This window comes from Canis lupus, chromosome 5, assembly GCF_011100685.1.
Source record: "Canis lupus familiaris isolate Mischka breed German Shepherd chromosome 5, alternate assembly UU_Cfam_GSD_1.0, whole genome shotgun sequence".
NCBI classification, from domain to species: domain Eukaryota; kingdom Metazoa; phylum Chordata; class Mammalia; order Carnivora; family Canidae; genus Canis; species Canis lupus.
This window is the reverse complement of record NC_049226.1, coordinates 13653106-13676713: the sequence shown is the minus strand read 5'-3', so window position 1 is coordinate 13676713 and position 23608 is coordinate 13653106. Positions and strand designations below refer to the sequence as shown.

The following is a 23608-nucleotide window of genomic DNA, read 5'->3' as shown; positions in this document are numbered from 1 at the left end:
AAGTGAGTGCTGGTTGTTGACAGGAGGCCTCAGTTCCTCAGAGACCTCTCTATAAGGATGGTTGAGGCAGCTAGCTTTACCCAGAACAAATGATCTTAGAGAACAAGGTGGAAGCCATAATAACTTTTATGAACTGGCCTGGATCAGAAGGCACACGGTCATTTTTGTACTGTCTGCTGGTAACACAGATCACTTCTGTTCACTGTGGGGAAGGACCTATACAGAGCATGCATTCCAGGAGGCAGGATTCATTGGGGGATATTTTAGAAGCTGCCCACCACAGGTACCCTATGGAATATCCAGGTGTTCATGGCTAATCAATGACATATGTGTCACCTATAGAGAAGTGAGGGTTTGGCTGCTGCTGTTGTGTTTGTGATGGTAGTTGAAGTAACTTAAATAGGCAAGTTCAGAAGAATGAGATTATAAGGGAAGGATGGCTAAAATAATATCTTGGGTCACAAGTGTGGGGGAGGACAGAAGTGCTCTCAAAGCCTATTAAGAAATTGTTACAGAGAATCAAGTCAGTGGTTACAGAGGAGTAGGAGGAGAGCACAGTGTATACAAAGGAAACCTCATGAAGGGATGAAAGTTGAAAGTAAAATGTAATTAACGTTGCTAAGTGATACATAGTAGTCAAGTAAAACATTGGAGAGTTCTTCCAAAAATTATCTGTTGAATAACTATGCTGAGAACCAGAGAAAGGTATGTAGTGAATAAGACAACATTTCTAAGATCTGATAGAGGCATATCTGGGAGATGTTGTGGGTTTGGTTCCAGAATACTGCAGTAAATACCATAATACAGCAAGCCAAATAAATTTTTTGGTTTTCCAGTGCATGTAAAAGTGAAGTTTGTACCATACTGTAGTCTGTTAAGCATAGAGTTGTATTACGTCCAAAAAACAAAAAAATACATACCTTAACTAAAAATACTTAGTACTAAAAAATGCTAACCATCCTCTGAGCTTTCAGCAAGCCGTAATCACTGATCACAGATCACTATAACAAGTGTAATTTTAAAAAGTTTGAAATATTGTGAGACAAGAGATACGAAGTAAACAAATGTTGTCGGAAAATGTCATCCATAGATTTGCTCAATGCAGGGTTACCACAAACCTCCAATTTGTGAAAAATGCAGTATATGTAAAATGCTATAAAATGAGGTATGACTGTAATACAGTCTGAGGAGACGTGGTTAAGGGAAGTTTTCTTGGAGGAAAGTAGTAGGTAAAGAACCTCTTTAAAGGTAAGGATTTGAGTTAGATATTTAGATGTGGGGTGTGTGTGTAGGTGGTGGCAGTGCTGCTGACATGGATAATAGACATTTTAGAAAGTATAGTTTTTTTTATTTATGGGATATTGCTAGAACATGAAATTTGAGATGAAGGAAAGTGGTGAGAAAAGAGACTGGAAGGATAATTAGAGTGGTCTTGAATGCATGTTAAGAAACTTGGCCTTTATCTTGTCGGCTCTTTTTTTCTATATTTAAATTATTTGGATATTACCTTAATAACCTGCAATAGTCTTATAATCACTGAACTATCAGTTAATTTTTAAAGATAGAATATTGTTTTATTTTGCTTATAATTTTAACATGAGTTGTACTGTTTTTTAACATTGGTTTTTAAATTGAAAATCCGTTCCCAAAGGAAACTTTATTTCCTTATTATAAATATAAAATCAATATTCTTGCCACTTACAGAAGGCAACAGTAGAAAATTAGACACTATTAAATTTTTAAAAATTAAAAATGAAATCTGTAACGCATCCTTTGATTTACAGAAATGTCTGCCTGAAAATCAGTTCCTCAGTGAGAAAATAGTTTTTAGTCAGCAATGAAGGGATATTGTTTGGACACTGCCTGGCATATAAGATGAGACTCAAGATCATTAGGACAGGTGCATTGTTAAAATTTTGATGTTAACAAATACCAGCAACCCCAACTCTCACGTATTTGTAGTTGGAAAGGTCAGAAGCTAATTAATGGACAACTTTGATCAGTGGTTCCATACTCATAAATATTAGGTCTTTTGTTCCAAGAAATCATCTAAAGGAATTTTTAGAATCTGTTCTTCTGAATGTGTCAAGTTATTTATTAGATATTGATGATATGGAAAAGGGGTTCCTCATCTGCTTTTTGCTGCCATCCAATTTGGGAAAATTCTTGTGAAAACATATCAAATCTTTCAAGTATCTTTTAAAACACTCAAAATATTTTCAGTAGTTTTTCAGGAGTCCTCAAGTGGTCCTCAGAGAAGAAAAAAAATCACATATCTTGTGGTTCTAGTTTTGCGGTTATCTTGTTCACTTTGTTTTGTACACAGAATACTTAAATTTATCAGGATAGATTTAAGTTGTTCACATGAGCAGATATATTTGTCAAGATGTGCTTATTTGCAGAGCCTGTCTCAGTCACGCATATGATCTCACAAATTGAAGATTTCTTCCAAAATATTTGAAATTCCTCCTCCATCTCAAATGGATGTGTGAAGACTTTTCCACTATTCCTGCCAGACTATACATAGTTCCAATTTTGAAGTTAAGATAGGGAATACTTTCATAAGATTTTTTAATGAATGTTTTCGAGCTGTAATGCTGATAGAAAGCATGAAAATAACAGGATGAGAGATGCTGCAAATGTGCCTGGGGAGAGTATCATTCTTGATGTTGAGATACAGTTTTGGAGTGTCTCAAGGTGGCCGGTTACAGTTAAGGAACTGTTGGAGGAAACATGGTCAAGAAGGGTGGTCATTTAGGAATTCATGAAGTCCTGTAACATCCAGGGTAGCTACACATGATCAAGTCTTGAAAAATGTGGCCAGTATATTTAAAAGAAGAGAGGAGAGAAGCAATCACTGAAATCTCTTGGTCAACCTCAATTTCATGGGCTCACTCCAATTCCTCTGTAGAGCATGACTTTTAACCTGCAGCAAGTTAAATGCGTGTGTGTAGGAGGCCACTTCGTAGTATGTCTGAATACTTCTGCTTCCATTTGAACAGCATCATCCCAACCTGTTGTACTTGTATTGGAATTAGATAGTTGAGTTAAATATATGAAAAATGAGGAAAAATATGAGCATAAAAAAAGAAAGGTATTTCTGTGACAACTGAGTTGTGTGCACTTTGGAAATGCCAGTAGAGACACCATCACTAAAGAAATTGGTGTCCAGGGATCCCTGGGTGGCTCAGCGGTTTAGTGCCTGCCTTCGGCCCAGGATGTGATCCTGGAGTGTCAGGATTGAGTCCCACATCAGGCTCCTTGCATGGAGCCTGCTTCTCCCTCTGCCTGTGTCTCTACCTCTCTCTCTGTGTGTGTCTCATGAATAAATAAATAAAATCTTAAAAAAAGAAAAAGAAATTGCTGTCCATATTAAATGTGAGTGAAAAACAACTATTAGCTATTTGGGAAAAAAGTAGAGTCCAATGAGTATTTTTAGTTTCTTGCTCCACTGTAAGGAAACTGAAACAGGAAATAAATCATAGCTGAGGTATTTTAGTACAGTTTATACAAGAAAGATAATAGGGCACTGCAATCAACACATCCTTATTTAAGGAAGAGGCCTTGGTCCTACATTTAAAAATTGGTAAATGTACACTTATGTATTTTACATTGAAATGAAACATCAGGTATATATGAGTGTTTATTTACTTTTTTAACACTTTTTTGCTTTAACTGTTGTTTTCCATTGAATGACCAATCACTAGTATCAGTGAACTGAGTAAGGCTAAAGGCATGTCATGACTTCAGGGGATTTGAAGATACTGAAACATTGAAATGCCTCATTTTCAAGGCTGCTGTGATGACCATGTAACAGATGTGCTAATTGTTAGTGTTCCTACTTCCAAGAATACTTTATTTGCATTTCACTTTTACTTTTTAAAAATTTAATAATGGTTTATATTTTTTGCCTACTAATGCCTTCTACTTGTGGCCAATAATGCTGGCTTTTTATTTATCATCGTGAAGTAAAGCTTCCTTCTGAAATTAAAGCATTGATACTTAAAGGAAAACATTAAGTAACTAATAGTCCAGGAGTTATGTGACTGGCAGATGAGTAAGGTAGTGTTTAAGTGTGGGAGACAGTAGCCTAGAGGCTAAAGGCAAGTTCTTTGACATGTATTCAAGACCACTCATGATTTGGCCTTTGTCTAACTTTTCCAGTGACCTATCTCTCCACTTTCAGTTACCTCAGACGTCATGTTGGTCAACATAGGGACAACCTTGTCTCAAGAATTGAGCCCTTACTGGATCTGGAAGGGAGTTAGTACAGAGGAGATTTGATAGCTCTAAGGACAATGCTTTTGATGGAGAAATCTTGGAGCTAATTTTTCCAACTTTGCTGACCTTGTCTGTCCGACTCACTTTTGTGTTCTATACCTGGAAGACAAAAGGCAATAAATATTTGAATAGATAAATGAATAAACAGATAAACCCAAAGTAAGAGTTACATTGCTGTACAACATAAGGCATAATCTTGAGTACCAAGCAAAAAATTCAAGAAAGATCTCTGGGGCCATGCCTTGCTGTGTGAAGAACTTTCTCTTTTTTTCTTTTACCCCCTTTTTTTTCTTTCTTAGATTTTATTTATTTATTCATGAGAGAGACACAGGCAGAGACACAGGCAGAGACACCGGCAGAGGGAGAAGCAGGCTCCTTGCAGAGAGCCTGATGCCCAGGTCGGGGGATCGTGCCCTGAGCCAAAGGCAGATGGTCAACCACTGAGATACCCATGCATCCCTTTTCTTTTCTATTCTTTTTTTTTTCTTTTTTTTTTTCTTTTCTATTCTTAATTGTAATCTAAGCAAATATGTCATGCCAGGAAGGATTGTGGTAAAGCAGTGTTTTTATCCTCTACATTTGAGTATGTAAATTGGCTTTAAACTTCATAGAAAACAATTTGACAGTATAGCTCAAAAGCCTAAGAAATATTTAAACGTTTTGAGCCAGTGATGCCAATATGGTATATATCTCAAGACATAAAAGGAAATAAAGATTTAGTTGTCAATTTTTATGCAGAGATGTCAACCCCACCATTATTTGTAGTAGGGGCAAAGAGCAATCAATTTAAGTCTGGTACTCTGAAGAGGTAGACCTAGAAATTATAAGGGCAAGGAGCAGTTAGGACACCAGTGTTACCATATGATATTTGATAGAATATTATATATTCAGCAACTGTAGTCATTTTCAGGTAAACTATAATGGAAAAGTGTCCAAGGTATGTGAAAAGTAGGAGATAAAACTTCAAATATAATGCCAATTATGTTTTAAAAAACAAATATAGTGCTTAAAATTTAATATATAGACTTTCTAGGTCATGCTAATTTTTAAAATGTTTCTGTTTCTGGGTTGTGAGATTATGGGTGATTTTTGTTTTTATATTTATCTGAATTTTTTTAGGCTTTCAATGATTAATATATTACTGCTTTTGTAATTAGAAATGTTTTTAAGTGAAAACTCTAGTTTTTATTTATATTTTTGATTTTTATTTTAGTGAATAACTAAGGTAGTAATCTGAAAGATGATCTTTTTCTTTTTTAAGAAGTCTTTTTTTTTTTTTTTTTTTTTTTTTAAGTGAACTGTAGGCCCAGTGTGGGTCTTGAATTCGTGATCCCAAGACCAAGAATCACATGGTCTACCAACTGAGCCAGGCGCCCTGAGAGGGAAGTAAATCTTGAGATAGGAATGCAATTGAGAGGCTGTAGTGGGAGACAGAAGTTCCTGCAGTGGGGCAGTGGTGAGAGGGTTGCAGAGGGCTGTAGTGACCATAAGATAGAGGGATAAAGGAAAATGAGGGCTGTAGGAAGCCCCTGTCTCTGGATGTTTAATGTAAATGTAAAGAATTTGAGGTGAAAGTTTGGCTCTTAAAAATGTATTCTTATTTGCAGAACATAAAAATTTCATGTAGTCATTAACAACTTCAGGTTCTTTTTCTTTATACTTCCTTAAATCCCATATGTTGCTGAAGATCCTGTTTCTAACTTGTTAGGGTTAAGAAGAGATATGTGATATGACTATGAAGATAATATGTTTCTGACACGTGTCACCCCGTGGATTGCCTAGTCAGTGGACCTGGTTGTCTTGATAGGTATTAGCCAACTTGCTCGCCAACTTACGTGCAAGCACTCCTGAAGCTATAATCTTAGTGATAAAGGGCATTTCCCAAGTAAGGAAGGATAGATAATGTTTAGGTCAAATTGGAGAAATTACATGTACCTCTGGTAGCACTTCCAACAACAACAACAAAAGAGGCAGGAAAAAAAAATAACCTAACTATTCCTCCATTGCAAGACTCTGGAAAAAAGGGTCAATTAAAAATAGAAAAGAGTATCTTCCTTGATGACTCCAAATTAATTTAAATTTATATATATCTGGGGGCACCAGGGTGGCTTAGTCAGTTGGACATCCAGCTCTTGGTTTTGGCTCAGGTCATGATCTCAGAGTTGTGGGATCAAACTCTACTTCAGGCTCCACACTCAGCCTGGAGTCAGCTTGAGATTCTCTCCCTCTCCCCTTCACCCCACTTGTGCTCTCCTGCTAGAACTCTTTGTCTCTCTCTCAAATAAATAAATAAGTAAGTAAATAAATAAATAAAATCCTTAAATCTAAATGTATCTGCTTTGGAGGAGTACATTCGATTTCTTTTTAAAATCTTTTCATGATGCTCTGGACAATGAAATAATACAATGAGTGGCCTGTTCTTGTCTGTCACCTATGAGGTTCCTTATTTTCCCATAGAAGTATTGGCTGGTCTCTTCCCTTTTCTGTCTGTGAGCAACAGGTAAATTAGTGTGACCACAGTCTGACCCCTAAATCCTGGCTCCAGTTACCTAATCTAAACTCACCTGTATTCCTTTCCTGGAATCCACGTGATAATGTATGTTCCATGGGTGGATAGCAGTAACTAGAAAAGAAAAAATTGTAGCTGGATACTACTATGCTATGGCCAAGGAGAGTTGGTAGTTTTATTTATTTATTTTTTAAATATTTTATTTATTTACTCCTAACAGACAGAGAGAGGAACGGAGAGACAGGCAGAGGGAGAAGCAGGCTCCATGCAGGGAGCCTGACATGGGATTTGATCCCGGGTCTCCAGGATCACACCCCTGGCTGTAAGCGCCGCTAAACCACTGGGCCACTGGAACTGCCCAGGTTGGTAGTTTTAAGAAGCTTCATTGCTGTCCAATAGCCTTACTGCATCTGATTCTTTTGGAGATTACATAAGTAGAGATCAAGACCCCTTGGGAAGGAAAGAGTATATGAGTGACTATAATTCTGCAATTCACATCTTAGAACTGTTGTGATATGTAAATATTTTTTAGACTTACACTTTTGGGGAAAAAATATGTCAAAGGGAGTTTTCCAAGGTTATAAAACAGCACAAAAAGATTGGTTTATTTCTGTTGCTTACATGCTTTTAATCATTTAAAAAAAAGTGTTGATATGTTTTTTCATGATAAACTAAGACCCACAGGTTGCATTGTGGAATAGATAAGGAAACTTAGATGGAATGTAGAATTTAAGATAGTATCTTTTACTTGAGAAAGATTTTGATGAAAGGAAATCAACATTTGTTTATTACCTGGTACATCGTAAGTACTGGGCCATACACTTATCTCATTTAATCCTCACAACATTCCTGTAAAGCAAGTTCTTAGTTTATTTTTTTCTAAAGACTTTATTTATTTATTCATGAAAGACACAGAGAGAGATCGAGGCAGAGACATAGGCAGAGGGAGAAGCAGGCTCCATGCAGGGAGCCCGACCTGGGACTCAATCCTGGGATCCCAGGATCATGCCCTGGGCCGAAGGCAGGCGCTAATAACTGCTGAGCCACCCAGGCATCCCTACAAGTTCTTAGTTTAATCACTTGTGAGGAAACTGAGGTTCAGTGAAGTTCAGTAAACTTCTCAGGGTCACACAAAGCATTGAATAGCTGTGCCAGATATTGACCGCAGCCTGACCAATACCAAAACCCCTGTTTTTTCCTATGTATGTTTCCCTTTTAGAAAAGTTTTAGAATAAATATTGTCTGGCCTCCAGCATTTATAATACAGAAGTGTTATTCTTTAGCTGCTGAAAAAGTAGAATTGGTTTTGTCCTTGGTTTCTAGCTGTCTCCATGATCGCAGTGTGATCTTATGTAGTGACTAATGACTACAGAAGTGTACACAGAAATCTCTTGTTTTTAATTGAAAACTTACAATAAATTTCATAGATAAGAGTCAGCTATTTCAGTACTGGGCTTGCTGATAAGTCTTAGAGAGTTTTAAGTCAATGAACTGGTGGCATAAGCCCTTCTAAATATTACATTTATCATTTTATAGAGATTAATTGGAGTGATGAAGTTTTAACAACTAGGATTTTGGAGGAACATAAGAATATTTTCTTGGGATCCCTGGGTGGCGCAGCGGTTTGGCGCCTGCCTTTGGCCCAGGGCGCGATCCTGGAGACCTGGGATCGAGTCCCATGTCGGGCTCCCGGTGCATGGAGCCTGCTTCTCCCTCTGCCTGTGTCTCTGCCTCTCTCTCTCTGTGTGTGACTATCATAAATAAATAAAAATTTAAAAAAATATATTTTCTTTCAGTGAGTTCTAAATTTAAAAAAAAAGGGAAAAATATGCTTTCTCAGTGTTATTAAATAGAAGCCCCAATTATAACATCTAATTTTCTTTTCTTCTCATTTTACTTTGTTGTGAAATATTTCAAGCATAAGCCAAAAAAAAAGAAAATAATATAATGAATATTTGTGCATCTACTACCTGGCATCATCATTCTTGGGGGAAGGGGAAGAACTAAAATTACAGATAAAGTGCCACTCCTGTGTACTTTTCCCTAATCCTATTCTCTTCCTCGGCAGAAGTAAACACTATTGTAGATTGGGTGTTTGTTGCCTTCATGCATGTTTATATGCTTTTTCTACACAGTTATTGCATCTTCACACATTATAGAGCTTTGAGGGGCATATTTTTTAACTTTATAAAAATTGAATTCGTGTTGAATGTATCCTGCAACTAGTTTTTTTTTTTTTTTTTTAAAGGTTTTATTTATTTATTCATGAGAGACACAGAGAAAGAGAGAGGCAGAGACACAGGCAGAGGGAGAAGCAGGTTCCTTGCAGGGAGCCCGACGTGGAACTCGATCCCAGGTCTCCAGGATCACACCCAGGCTGCAGGTGGCGCTAAACCGCAGCACCACCAGAGCTGCCCTAACTAGTGTTTTTAATTAATAAAATATGATTATGGTATGAGGTAGAGATCGTTTTATTTTTCCTTCTAGATAACCAGTTGTCTTGCTTCTTCTGTATAGTCTTTTCCCCATTGATTTGCTGTGCTAAATTTGTAATTATATCATGGTTCCATATGTTGTGAGTTTCTTAGCTTTTTGTTCTGTTCCCTTGGTTTGACTGGGTTTGTTTTGTTTTTGCTGTTTTGTTTTTAGTTTCAGAGGTAGAATTTCGTGATTCATCAGTTGCGTGTATAACACCCAGTGCTCATTCCATCAAGTGCCTTCCTTAATGCCCATCACCCAGTTATCTTCCCCACCTCCCCTCCATCAACCCTCAGTTCACTAGTTTGACTATTTCTATACCAAACCAAAGTGTCCAAATTACTTAAGCCTATAAGTAGAGTAAGTCTCCTTACCTGGTTCTTTTTCAAAATTTTCATTGCTATTCTTGGCCTTTTCTTTTCCCATGTAAATTTTGAGATCAACCTGTCAGGTTTCATAAAAAGCCCTACTAGATTTTTTTATTGTAATTGCATTGACTATCTAGCTAAATTTAGGGAAATTGAACATCTTTATGATATCATCTTCCTATACATGAACGTGGTATTTCTTTAGAAACTTCAGGTCTTCTTTTATGTTCTTCAGTAATAATTTGTAATTTCATTCATAGAGGCCTCAGAACATTTTTTGTTAAGTTTAATTCCTAGATCCTTTATGATTTTCACTATTGTTATGAAGGTCAGTTGGTCTCCCTCTTTTCTTTCCTTCCCCACTCTTTTTCTTCTTTCCTCCTTTCTTTCTCCCTTCCTTTTTTTCTTTTCCCCTGGTACCTCTCCATTCCCATCTCATTTCTCTTGTTGTTCTCTCATCATCTAATATTTTAATTTTATGTTGTCTTTGCTGAAAGCCCTATTTAAGGTGGTGTGGTATAGAAGAAAGCCTATGAGAGTCAGAATTGCCAGAAATGAATCCTGGCTTTGTCCCTCAAAGATATGTTAACCATATCTTTATTTTTTTTTAATTTTTTTTATTTATTTATGATAGTCATACAGAGAGAGAGAGAGAGAGAGAGAGAGAGGCAGAGACACAGGCACAGGGAGAAGCAGGCTCCATGCACAGGGAGCCCGACGTGGGATTCGATCCCGGGTCTCCAGGATCGCGCCCTGGGCCAAAGGCAGGCGCCAAACCGCTGCGCCACCCAGGGATCCCCTAACCATATCTTTTTTTGTGTGTTATTTGAGCCTACCTCTCCTAATCTATATAGGGAGTCATACTTTTATAGTGTCTCTCGAATGGGTTCAAATGAGATTAGATCATTTTTCCCAATTAAAATTCCACGAGAAAAAGAGTAATGTCTAGTGGAGGGGGAGTGCATTTTCTAAAATCAGACTATAGATATCTATTAAAATCAGTACTATTAAATTCTGGAATCGAGCCCCGAGTCGGGCTTTTTTGCTCAGCGGGGAGCCTGCTTCTTCCTCTCCTGCTCTGCCTGCTTGTGCTTTCCCTATCTATCTCTCTATCTCTGTGTCAAATAAATAAAGTCTTAAAAAAAAAAAAAAAGAGTCGAGCATTTAATAACTGAGCTATCTAGGTGCCCCTAAAAATTAGGGATGCCTGGGTGGCTCAGCGGTTGAACATTTATTTGCCTTTGGCTCAGGGTGTGATCTTGGAGTCCCGGATCAAGTCCCACATAGGGCTTCCTGCATAGAGCCTCTGCAGGAGGCTATGTGTGTCTCTGCCTATGTGTGTCTCATGAGTAAATAAAATCTTTAAAAAAATAAAAATTATTTTTAATGCTTATGTTCTATATCACATCCCAAAAAGATGAGAAGTGGTTTATAATAAAGAATACACACACACACACACACACAAGTCCCTATTAAAGACATTAAAATAAATATAGAAGATCAAGTTAAAAAAAAAGATAAAGTTTTTACAGTGATGGAAATGAAAATATGACTATTATAAAGGTTGATAAAACCATTGTGAGTAAGCCTCTCTGCTTTCAGGATGCTGTGGGTTAAAAACTTTAAAAAAAATTGGAGACATTTAACTATAGAGAACAAACAGGATTGCTGGAGGGGAGGTGTATGGGGGAATGGACTAATTGGGTGATGGGCACATTAAGGGGAGCATTTGGTATAATGAACATTGGGTGTTATATGCAACTCATGAAACACTAAATTCTACCCCCCAAATAATAATACACTATATGTTAACTAACTTGAATTTAAGTAAAACAAAACAAAACAAAATTTAAATCAGGATGCTTTGGGAAAAAGATAAATATGATTCAGCTGTTGGGGAGTGTGTTTCCTCCTGTCATTTGTCATTAGCTTCATAAAAAATATTATTCACATAGATTTCAAGACAAAAATGGGTTTAGTGTCTCCTGCAACAGTTTTATAACAAGTTATGAGCAACTTTTTAAATGTCTTTTCTAGTGACCACTAGTAAAAACTTGAAGGGATGAGAGTATAGCTCACCAAAACTATCTTTTTCATGGGCTAAGCTACTGCTACTTGGATATTTTATAATCTATAAGGCACAGACTTAGGTTATAATCTAGAAAAGTGGTACTTTAATCAGTTTTATATTACCTTCATACTTTTGAATATTGGAATTTTTAAAAAAGATTTTATTTATTTATTCATGAGAGACACAGAGAGAGAGAGAGAGAGGCAGAGACACTAGCAGAGGGAGAAGCAGGCTCCATGCAGGGAGCCCGTTGTGGGACTCAATCCCAGGACCCTGGGATCACATCCTGAGCCAAAGGCAGATGCTCAACTGCTGAGCCACCCAGGCATCCCTCGAATATTGGAATTTTTGATGGCACCCTGAAAGCCACTAAAGCTTTTTTAAAGAGAACACTAGATAAGTGATAGTAACTACAAAGTAACCACTACTACAGTAAAAAAAAAAAAATGCCTTGTAAATTACAAAAGATTTTAAATTACTTCATTATTCAAGGGTCGCCATTAGCACTACTACCTGGGTTTCAGTAGAACTATTTACTGCTCTGATCTGCTGATAATGTTTTCTTTTGTATTCAGGAAGTAAAGTTCTCATATATCCTAATAGAGATACCATCTTTAACATGGACTTGATACTGTTTAATGCCTCTCAATTATACTTATTTGTGCTTCAGTACACTGTCATATACCAGCTCAATGCACAGTTCTTTTTGGCAGACCTTTGCCCCAATGTGTTACTAACCAGTTTGCTTTGCAGAGTTCAGTCTGCTCTCAAATATAGCTTGAATTTCCTAGGCAAGTGAGCAGTAGAGTATAGGAATCCTTTCTTGGTTTACTCCTTGCATTTGAAAGATTTATTTATGGGAAACTGAAGTTTGTTTCTTAGAGATAAGAGAGATGCTCAATTTTTGTAAGGTTTTCCCCCACAAAATTTTCCCTCTTTTGATAGAGACAGAATTTACAATCAGATATTTGTTAGCTAAAATACTTAAAATTAGACTCTGACTTAGCTTTTGTCTCTTTATCTGTAATGTCTACTATAATATCTACTTCAAGGGATTTTGAAATATATATATATATATATATATTTTTTTTTTTAAGATTTTATTTACTCATGAGAGACACACACAGAGGCAGAGAGGCAGAGACATAGGCAGAGGGAGAAGCAGGATCCATGCAGGGACCCCAATGTGGGACTCCATCCCGGGTCTCCAGGATCATGCCCTGGACTAAAAGCGGTGCTAAACCGCTGAGCCCCCCGGGCTGCCCACAATATATTTTTTAAATTATTGTACGTGGTTGATAATTTTTTGTTTAAGGGGGATCTAGCTGAGATACCTATCTCTAGAATTAAAAACAAATGCAGACACAAATAGAAAAGCTCTTCAGGATGAAACCAGTCTCAAACATTTTTTTCTTTAGAAGTATAAAGTACATTTTTATGTGATTTTATAATGTAAAATTTTAGACATACATTTAAGTTAGAAAAGAGTAATGAACCTTTATATACCTGTTAGCAGCTTCAGTACTAAAATTATAGTTTTGTTTTTTTTAAGATTTATTTATTTATATGAGAGGTGAGGGAGGGGCAGAAGGCAAGGGGGACAGAAACCCAAGTGGACTCCACAGGTGAGCACCCGATGTGGGCTGGATCCCACGACCCTGAGATCATGACCTGAGCCGAAACCAATAGTTAGAGGCCCAACTGACTGTACCACCCAGGTGCCCCTAAAACTAGTTTAATCTTTTCAACCATAGAAGAAGGTATAAAGTGACAGGTTCCCTCTCTTCACCCAGATGTAGCTATCAGATGTAGCAACCATTAAGTTGCTTTACACAAATGAAATTACTCTATATGTACTGTTTTGTAACAATGTTTTCATTTAGCAGTATACTTTTTTTTTTAAGATTTTATTTATTTATTCATGAGACACACACACAGAGAGAGGGGCAGAGACACAGGCAGAAGGAGAAGGCAGGCTCCATCATACGGGACTCAATCCCAGGACTCCAGGATCACTCCCTGGGCCAAAGGCAGGTGCTAAACCGGTGAGCCACTCAGGGATCCCCAGCAGTATACTTTTTTTTTTTTAAAAAAAGATTTTATTTATTTATTGATACACAGAGAGGCAGAGACACAGGCAGAGGGAGAAGCAGGCTCCATGCAGGGAATCCGACGTGGGACTCGATCCCGGGTATCCAGGATCACACCCTGGGCTGCAGGCGGGTGCAGCTAAACCGCTGTGCCACCGGAGCCACACCCCAGCAGTATACTTTTTATACATGTTTTATTTCTCTGTGAGTGCCTGTGCTTTGTGGCTGTACTGTATTTTATTATATAGCTATATAATTAATTTAGTAGAATAATGATGGGTGGTAAGGTGTTAGGTGATTTTTTTCCCTATGTTTTTTTTCCATATTATTTTCAATGAGCAACTATTTTTTTTATAATGATGGAAATTAATTTGAGAACAAAATTAAAATATGAAAAATGGATTTTTATGGTTATCCATAGTCAAATTTTTCCCTTTCTTGTGCTTCCTTTAAATTTGACGTGGTGGCTGTCATTAACCACCTTCTCCCACATCCCTCCCGTGTCCTTCTCCTGTGATCATTTCAGAGTGGCACCTTTATTCAGTGTAGGAGAGATGCTTTGACTTTCAGATATGCTTTTTCTCATAAAAATGAATTGCATAGTGAGAACTTTTAAAAAAATGTCCATAACAGTTCTGTAATTTTGACATTGCTGGCATATATTTTCCTTGGTCGAGAAGAAACATTCACTCCTTTCGATTTAATCACCAGTTAAGAGTAGGGAGGTACTTCTGGAGATAAAGTTGAGATTGTTGTGTACAGCTGAATATATACACGAATGTTAGGATACTTGATAAAGACAGCTTTATTGAACTACTGAGCATCTCTCGCTGATTTTTCTGTTCAGCTCCAGAGGTTCACAAAGGTAAGAATACAACTTGGGGCCCCTTTGGTGGCCCCCCAGTTCTTGATTTCTGCTCAGGTCATGATCTCAGGGTTGTGAGGTTCAGCTCTGCATCGGGCGCCATGAGCTCAGCACAGAGTCTGCTTTCTGCCTCTCTCCTTCTCCTCACTCTCTGTCTCAAATAAATAATTAAAATCTTAAAAAAAAAAAAAAAAAAGAATGCAACATATATGACATGGCAGAAATTACCTTTCAAAATGCAAAATTAACCTTGTGAATTTTGGTATAACAGTTCTCGTGTAGTTGCAAATTTAGGAAAAAAAGTATTGTTTATAACATATTTCTCTTGGGATAGTGAAGATTCATTGTGATGGTTTTAGCAAAGAATATGCTTTTGTGAATAACCAAATACATTGAATCATACCAATTAGTGATTCAAATCACTAATATAACTCTATTAAGTTAAATCTACCATACAAAACACAGATATTGCAGAGACTGAAATTTCAGACATTTTTGGATATCAGTCCTCAGTTAAGGGCAAGTTCATTGCTTTTACCAAACCACATCTTTTTCAAATTTGTAAAAGAAATGAATGAGATTTGTATTTCACTTTAGTTTCCCAGTGAAGCTTTAAGAATGAGAAGGTAAATGTCTTCTTGGTCTGAGAGAGAGGACTTCCTTTAAACTCAAATGAGCATGTTCAAAATGACCCTCTCTGTTTCTCCTCCTCCCCATTCTTAGCCACTGTATTTCTCAGATTTTAAGCAAAATTAGTCTTCTCATCATGGAAACTGTGAACATTCATTAACAACTGGGTTTCACTTTGAAATTTATACAGCAAACACCAAAGAAGGAATTGTTGTTATAATCCATGGGAGTCTTGAGATTGACGTCAAAACACCAGTACAGCTGTATAAGCAGTGGCAAGAGTATTTTTAACATCCCTGTTAGATCATCTTTTGACCTTTCTTTTTATGCTTTCTCTTGTTCCACTAAATAGTTAAAGAGAGAAAAAGAGACAGAGAGAGAAAAGAAAAACTATATAACATAGTTTTCTACCCAGGCTGTACGGATGTTCTTTAAATTACACCTGTACAGTCCTTTTCTTGATTCTCTTCCCCTAGTATCTTTCCTTCTCTTTTCCTATAGTGTTCTAAACTTTGCTGCTGCAGTGGACTTTTTTGAATTGGTAGTGGACGGAGGGCGACTGTTTTTGTAACAGTTTATTTTTCAGAATGGGGTTAGATTTAAAGAAAAATTAAAAAGCTAGTATAGAGAGGAACAGGTACTTCATACTTGCACTCAGAGTCCTCTGTTATTAATATATTACCTTAGAATGATACTTCTGTTAAAATTAATGACTGAGTTTTAATACATCAATATTTATTAAGTCCAGAGTTTATTCTGATTTCCTTAGTTTTTACCTATTGTCCTTCTTCTGTTCCAGGATCCCATGCAGAATACCACATCTCATTTAGCTGTCATGTCTCCCTGGGCTCCTCTCAGCTGTGACAGTTTCTTAGACTTGTTTTTGATGATCTTGACAGTTTTTGAGGAGTACTGGTCAGGTATTTTATAATAGTCTCTACATTGAAATTTGTCTGTTTTCCTCATGATGAGACTGGAGTTATGAGTTGTTGGAAGGAAGATCACAGAGGAATAGTGCCATTTTCATCACATCATATCAAGGTAGTACTGTCGATATAGTTTATGACTATTGATGACCTTGATCTACCTGGCCAAAGTGGTGTTCATCAGGTTCCTTTGCTGTGTGTGGAGTGTTGTAATGTCCTGATAAGAATATCCTAGTTAAGTGAATTGCTTTGGTAATTGCTTGGGCTTTAGATATTGAAGTAAGCCAGCATATTGATATAGTGCTCATCAAAATGTTAAATATTTTTTTAAATAACATGTTCAGAGCTAAGAATTAAAATTTTACAATGCTCAGCATTTCAAGCTTTATTTTTGAAATAAAAGTTTATTTTTCTGTGGAATTCTGAAGATTTTATGTTTAAAGCAACAACTTAGGTTTTATAATTTAGGTAGGGAGTTAGAGAAATTAGTCAACTTATCAGCTATTTATGGACTTAAAGATGCCAGGGTGGCTCAATCAGTTAAACATCCTACTCTTGGTTTTTGGCTCAAGTTATGATCTCAGGGTCCTGAGATCAAGCCCCACAGCAGGCTCCCTGTGGAGTTGGCTTGTCTCTCTCCTTCCCCCTCTGTCCCTCCCCACCACTGGAGGTTGCCCACACACTCTTGTGTACTCAGTCTTTTTAATTTTGGTTTTTTAGTGGGTGTGAATGGCCATCTTATTGTATTTTTTATATGCATTTCCCTTAATCATACTGAGGACTTTTCATGTGCTTTTTGCCATTTGTTTTCTTTTGTGAAGTGTCTGTTCAAATCTTTTAAAAAATTAGCTTTTCTTCTTACTACTGAGATGTAAGTTAGGAATCCTTTATCGGGTATGTGTTTTGAAAATATTTCTCCTAGTTTGTGCCATGTCTTTTTATTTCCTTAACAATGTCTTTAAAAGAATAAAAGTTTTAAATTTTGACTAAGTTCAAATTGTCAACATCTGTAAAACAAAACAAAACAAATCACACACACAAAAAAAACAATAAAGTTTTTACTTTTTGGGTCCTACCTGAAAAATTTTGACCTAACTCTTAAGTCAAGGTTGCAAGAATTTAGTCCTAATTTTTTCTAGAAGTTCTGTAGTTTTTCTCTTATTGTTAGTCCCATGATATATATCAAGTTAACATTTGTATATGGTATGAGGTAAGGATTAAGGTCTATTTGTGTGTGTTTGTTTTGGCATATGCTCCAGGGTTTTTTTTTTTTTTTAGATTTTTTAAAATTTATTTTTTCATGAGAGACACAGAGAGGCAGAGACACAGGCAGAGGGAGAAGCAGGATCCACGCAGGGAGCCCGACGTGGGACTTGATCCTGGGTCTCTAGGATCACCCCTGGGCCAAAGGCGGTGCTAAGCCGCTGAACCACCCGGGCTGCCCTCCAGGGATATTTGTAGAAAAGACTATTCCTGTTAAATTACATTGCCACTTTTGTTTAAAAAAAAAAAAAAAAAATCAATCCTCTACACATGGTTCTATTTATGCTCTCTATATTGTGTTCTTCTGATAAATATACCTATCTTTATGTCATGAGTATCGTAGCTTTATCTTAAATCTTAGAAACAAGATAGTATAAGCCTTCCAATTTTGTTGTTTTCTGAAAAAAGTGTCTTGGCTTTTTTAGAGTCTTTGTATTGAATGGATCTGAATTTGAGAATCTACATGTCAGTTTGTATTTTTTTTTAAATGCTGTGATTTTTGAGGATGATTGTGTCAAATATAGGTTTGGGAGGTTAGGGAGAATCAGTATCTTAACAGTGTGAGTCTTCTAATTCATGAACATAATCTCACTGTATGTATTGAAGTCTTATTTCTCTCAAAAAATTCTGTAGTTTTCGATGTATAGGTCTTGCACGTCTAATTCAGCTCTGTATTTTTCATATGTTTTGATGAAATGGTAATTAAAAGTTGTTAATTTTTGCTAGTATATAGAAATATTATTGCTTTTTGTATATTATCTTATGTATTATTATCTTGCTAAACATTCTCTTTTTTTAAAATATAGATTTCTGGGCACCTGGGTGGCTCAGTGGTTAAGCGTCTGCCTTTGGCTCAGGGCGTGATCCTGGGGTCCGGGATCGAGTCCCACATCGGGCTCCCTGCAAGGAGCCTGCTTCTCCCTCTGCCTGTGTCTCTACCTGTCTCTCTGCCTGTCTCTCTGTGTGTCCATGAATAAATAAAATCTTAAAAAAAAAAAATATATATATATTTCTTTGGATCTTTTACAAAGATGATCATGTCATCTGTGGTTAAAGACAATAATATTTTTTTCTTTTCCGTCTCTAAGCCTTTTATATATTTACTTTATTGTCTTATCTCTGGCTAACATGTTAAATAGAAATTGTGAACAAAGACACCTAGACATCCTGCCTTATTCTCAATCGTAGAGGGAAGGTATTTAATTTGTTATCATTAAATGTGATGTTATCTGTGCCTTTTATCAGTTTTGGGAAGTTATCTTCTTAGTTTGTGAGATATTTTATTATTAACAGGTATTGAATTTTGTAAAATGCTTTTTCAGCATCTATTGAAATGACCATATGGTGGTGGTTTTTTTGACTGGTGGTATGGTGAATTACATTGAATGTTTAATGTTGACCCAACCTTGCATTCCTGGGATAAATCCCATTTGGTCATTATGTATTATTCTTTCTATGTATTGATAGATTTGGTTCACTAGTATTTTTTTTTTTAAAGATTTTATTTATTTATTCATAGACAGAGAGAGAGAGAGAGGCAGAGACACAGGGAGAGGGAGAAGCAGGCTCCATGCAGGGAGCCCGATGTGGGACTTGATCCCGGGTCTCCAGGATCACACCCCAGGCTGCAGGCGGCGCCAAACCGCTGTGCTACCAGGGCTGCCCGGTTCACTAGTATTTTGATGAAGATTTTTACATCTGTATTCATGAGGGATATTGGTTTTCGTTTTCGTTTTCTTTTCTTTTCTTTTCTTTTTTTTAAGATTTTATTTATTCATGTGAGAGAGAGAGAGAGAGGCAGAGACACAGGCAGAGGGAGAAGCAGGCTCCATGCAGGGAGCCCAACATGGGACTTGATCCCAGGTCTCCAGGATCATGCCCTGGGCCTAAGGCAGCACTAAACTGCTGAGCCACCCAGGCTGCCCCGGTTTTTGTTTTCTTATAATGTCATTGCCTTGTTTTGATATTGAGTGTAATGTTGGCCTCAGACAATGAATTGGGAAGTGTCATGTGTTTTCAGAAAGAGTAAGTAGGATGTTATTATCTCTTCCTTTAAATGTTTGTGACAATCATCATGAAGTCATCTGAGCCTGGAGTTTTCCTTGTGGGAATGTTTTTAACCAAAAATCTAAGTCACTACCTAAGAGCACCTACTATTCTGACTTTCTAGCATCATATACTAGTTACTCTATAACTTCTTTATTTTGAACTTTTTAAAAAAATTTTTATTTATTTATGATAGCCACACAGAGAGAGAGATAGTGAGAGAGAGAGAGAGAGAGGCAGAGACATAGGCAGAGGGAGAAGCAGGCTCCATGCACCGGGAGCCCGACGTGGGATTCGATCCCGGGTCTCCAGGATCGCATCCCGGGCCAAAGGCAGGCGCCAAAACCGCTGCGCCACCCAGGGATCCCCTAACTTCTTTATTTTGGAATAATTTTAGATTTACAGAAAAGATGTAAAGATAGTGTTGGAACTCCATATACCTTACACCTAGTTATCTTCATTGTTAACATCTTGCATTACTATGGTTCATCTGTCAAACTAAGAAACTGACATTGGTATTAACTAAACTAGAGACTTTATTTGTATCTCTTCAGTTTTTGCATTAATGATCTCTATTTGTTCCAGGGTCCAATTCAGAATTCCACATTGCTTCCTGTTTGTGAAAGTTTCTTAGGCTCGCCTTGTTTTTTATGACTGTAACAGATTTGAGGAGTACTGACCAGTGATTTTTTAGAATTTCCCATAGTCTGGTTTTGCTGCTGTTTATTATTATTAGGGTTATGTATTTTTTGGAAGAATACGACAGAGATGAAGTCCTCTTTCATTTTGTGTCAGGGGTATATTATGTCTATATGATCATCCATATGACATCATTGGTGATATTAACTTTGATGACTTGGCTAAGATAGTGTATGCCAGGTTTCTCCCATCTAAAGTGACTCTTTCTCTCTCCCATACTTTTCTTTTTTCTTTTTTTAAAGATTTTATTTATTCATGAAAGACACAGAGAGAGAAAGAGGGGGGCGGGGCAAAGACACAGGCAGAGGGAAAAGCAGGCTCCATGCAGGGAGCCCGACGTGGGACTCGATCCCGGGTCTCCAGGATCATGCCCTGGGCTGAAGGCAGGTGGTAAACCGCTGAGCCACCCAGCCCCCCCCCCCCCCCCCCCCTTCTTTAGAAGCAATATCCAATCCACACTTAGGGGAGCGAGGAGGTATCTACATATATGATTTAGAATTCTTCTGTAAGGAAGATTTTTGTGTCTTCCTGTTTAGTTATTTATTTAATTACTTATATCAGTGTGGACTAGTGTTTATTTTATATTTTGAATTCTACTGCAATACTATGTTTTTATTTTGTTGCTCATATTGTTCCAGCTTTGACCATTGGAAAAGCTTTTAGGTTGGCACTTGCTGCTATCTTTTTCGTTTTTTGAGTACTTCCTTATTTTCTGTTACTCTGAGATGCTCATTTTGCTCTAGTTGTAGCCATTTTCCCAAGGAGCTATGATTCCTTTTATAGGAGAATGGTATTTAGAATCCAAACTATGGGTACTGGGTATGCTCATGGCTGTTGGGGTGCCATTGCTTTTAAGCCCTCTCAAGCAATACAGCTAGGTAATATATGTATATATAGATGATATATGTATATATACCCAGGTATACACACATATCCATAATTGTTTTTATATCCATTTGTAAATATATTACGCAAGAGTTCTTACTGGTATATCTGATTTTAATCCAGTACCATTGGGCTCACTCTAGTCTTCCTTTCTTGTTTTTGTGTGAATTTCACAATGAGAAACCTGGTTCCAACCATATATTATCCATTTACTTATTTGTTCAGCTCCAGTATACATGAGAAGCTATTTCAGAACTGTTAACCTACCTGTGTGCCCATGAGAAACAAACCTTCCGATTAGAGTCCAGGGTTTATTTTTGTTGTTAGCCTTACAATTTCTAGTCAGAACATCACTTTCCAAAGTTAATTAGGTCAGCTCATTTTCTCCCCACCCTTTCAGTGCAGTTATGTCATAATTTTTCATGCAGTTAGATTCATTTATCACAGTTCTACATTCCATCGTGGAGTCTTCCAACATTTTGGTTGATGGATTTTTGTTGTTATTTGGCCAGCATTCATAGAAACTCACTCTTCAGAATGTGTAGTTCTGTGGTTTCTAACTTAAGAGTAGAATCATGTATCCACACCTCTATTATTGCACGGAGAAGATCTGTACTCTAAATGTGTCCCTCTACATCCCCTTAGTAGCAAGTACTCTCCTCTCTGCTAATCGTAACTAGTAATAGCAGTCCCTAGTAACTGCTAATCTGTTTGTCTAATTTGTTTTTAATTTTGCATTTTCCTGGGTGTCCTGTGAATATAATGTTATGAAAATCTTTGGATTTTGCATCTGACTCCTTTGACATAGTAAAATGCATTTAAGATTTATCCATATTGAAAAAAAAAGATTTATCCATATTGTGTGAAATGATATTTCATTCTTTTTATTTTTTTAAAGAATCATTATGTTTATTACCATCTTTATTTCTCTATCCTTTTTTTTTTTTTTTTTTTTAAGATTTATCTATTCATGAGAGACACAGAGAGAGAAACAGAGACACAGGCAGAGGGGAAGCAGGCTCCATGCAGGGAGCCCAATGGGGGACTCGATCCCGGGACTCCAGGATCATGCCCTGGGCTGAAGGCAGGCGCAAAACCGCTGAGCCACCCAGGCATCCCTATTTCATTCTTTTTAAATGTTGAATAATATTCCATGTATCAGTGAATCATAGTTTATCCATTCCCCCACTGAAGGACATTCTGGTTACTTCCAGTGTTTATTAGCACTGATAAGTTAGTAAACCTGCTATAAACATCACAAATATTTTTCTTTGGACATAAATTTTCACATCATTTGGGCAAAATACCTTAGCATGCAATTTCTGGGTCACATGGTTGTATGGTAACTTGTATCACTGATTCTCTTATTAAATACTTAGAAATCATAAATTCAATGAATTTGTACTTAGTCCAGGGAAAGCATTAAAATCATTAGTCTCTAGTTAATAAACCTAAAGATCTACCCATCTATCTAACCCTTTGGTTCTTCTTCTTTTTTTGTTTATTTTTTACAAACCGCATTCACCAAGGTGTGGTTCCATGGAACTAATTCTTCATAGATCACTGACTGTGACTGAGGTTCTGTGAAGTTGTTTAGAAATTCACAGAACCCTAGGCTATAATTTAAGCGAGTGCAATGATTACTGGGTTTTCACTTAAAATTAGATATATTCAGATGTTTTAGGGAATATGTTTTATCAAACAAAGAATATGTTTGTTATTCATTAGTAATCTACTGATCCCATAAATTACGTGTGTGCAAATTGTCAAATTGGGTTGGAGCTTCAGGAAAGGAAAATAGAGGCTAACGAGTCTTCTTAGGGTGACAGTGCCTTTGTTAGAGAGCAGTATTTGAGGCAAATTACTGTTTTAGCAAAATTACATGGCTTGCAGGGATTAAATTGAATGAGTATGTGTCTCTGTCCCTCCCTCATTGTACTGTAAGTGGCAGGGATGCAAGTTAACAGAGTGCCAGACATCATAATGCCTGGGGCATAGTTAGAGACCAGGGAAGATTTAACAATAATCAAACACAGACAAAGTAGCATGAAGAAATTTCAATCCTCCCAGCCTTGCTTATAAACTTAATTAGGCTTATTGGGGCAGAAAGTATTTTTCCTCCTTTCATTTTTTTATCTTTTCTCCTCCATCCCCACCTCCTGTCCCAGATTATCATTGAAGGGGTCAAACTAGCAACAAAAGGATATATATATATATATATTTTTTTTTGTAAATCTTAATTTATTTGGTTGATTTTCTTTTGGGGAAAGGGGCAGGAGCAGTAACAACATTTTAAGATATTTGAGGAACTCCATTTTTCATAGAGACACTATGTTTTTCTAAAAATCATACTTTATTCACGAAATTCTAAAGAAAACTAATTTTTGTGTCTCTACAATTAGACCCTTTACAAGTATATTTAATTTTGTGGGAGCTGCTTGGCCTCCTCCCTTAAAAAAACTTGTCAGCTAAATCTTTGCTTTCTTTATCATTTAAG

General features: G+C 36.9%; 1 protein-coding gene and 1 long non-coding RNA gene across 5 annotated transcripts in view; one reads left to right on the top strand and one right to left on the bottom strand.

Moving 5' to 3' along the window:
• ARHGEF12 (Rho guanine nucleotide exchange factor 12) overlaps positions 1–23608 on the top strand; it is a 150098-nt gene that overhangs the window by 17470 nt on the left and 109020 nt on the right. The window lies entirely within an intron of this gene.
• LOC119871797 lies at positions 3673–21757 on the bottom strand. The gene is made up of 3 exons (XR_005359152.1): positions 21379–21757; positions 6846–6904; positions 3673–4380 (listed from the first exon to the last, which is right to left on the bottom strand). It is a non-coding gene; the product is annotated as an uncharacterized LOC119871797 (long non-coding RNA).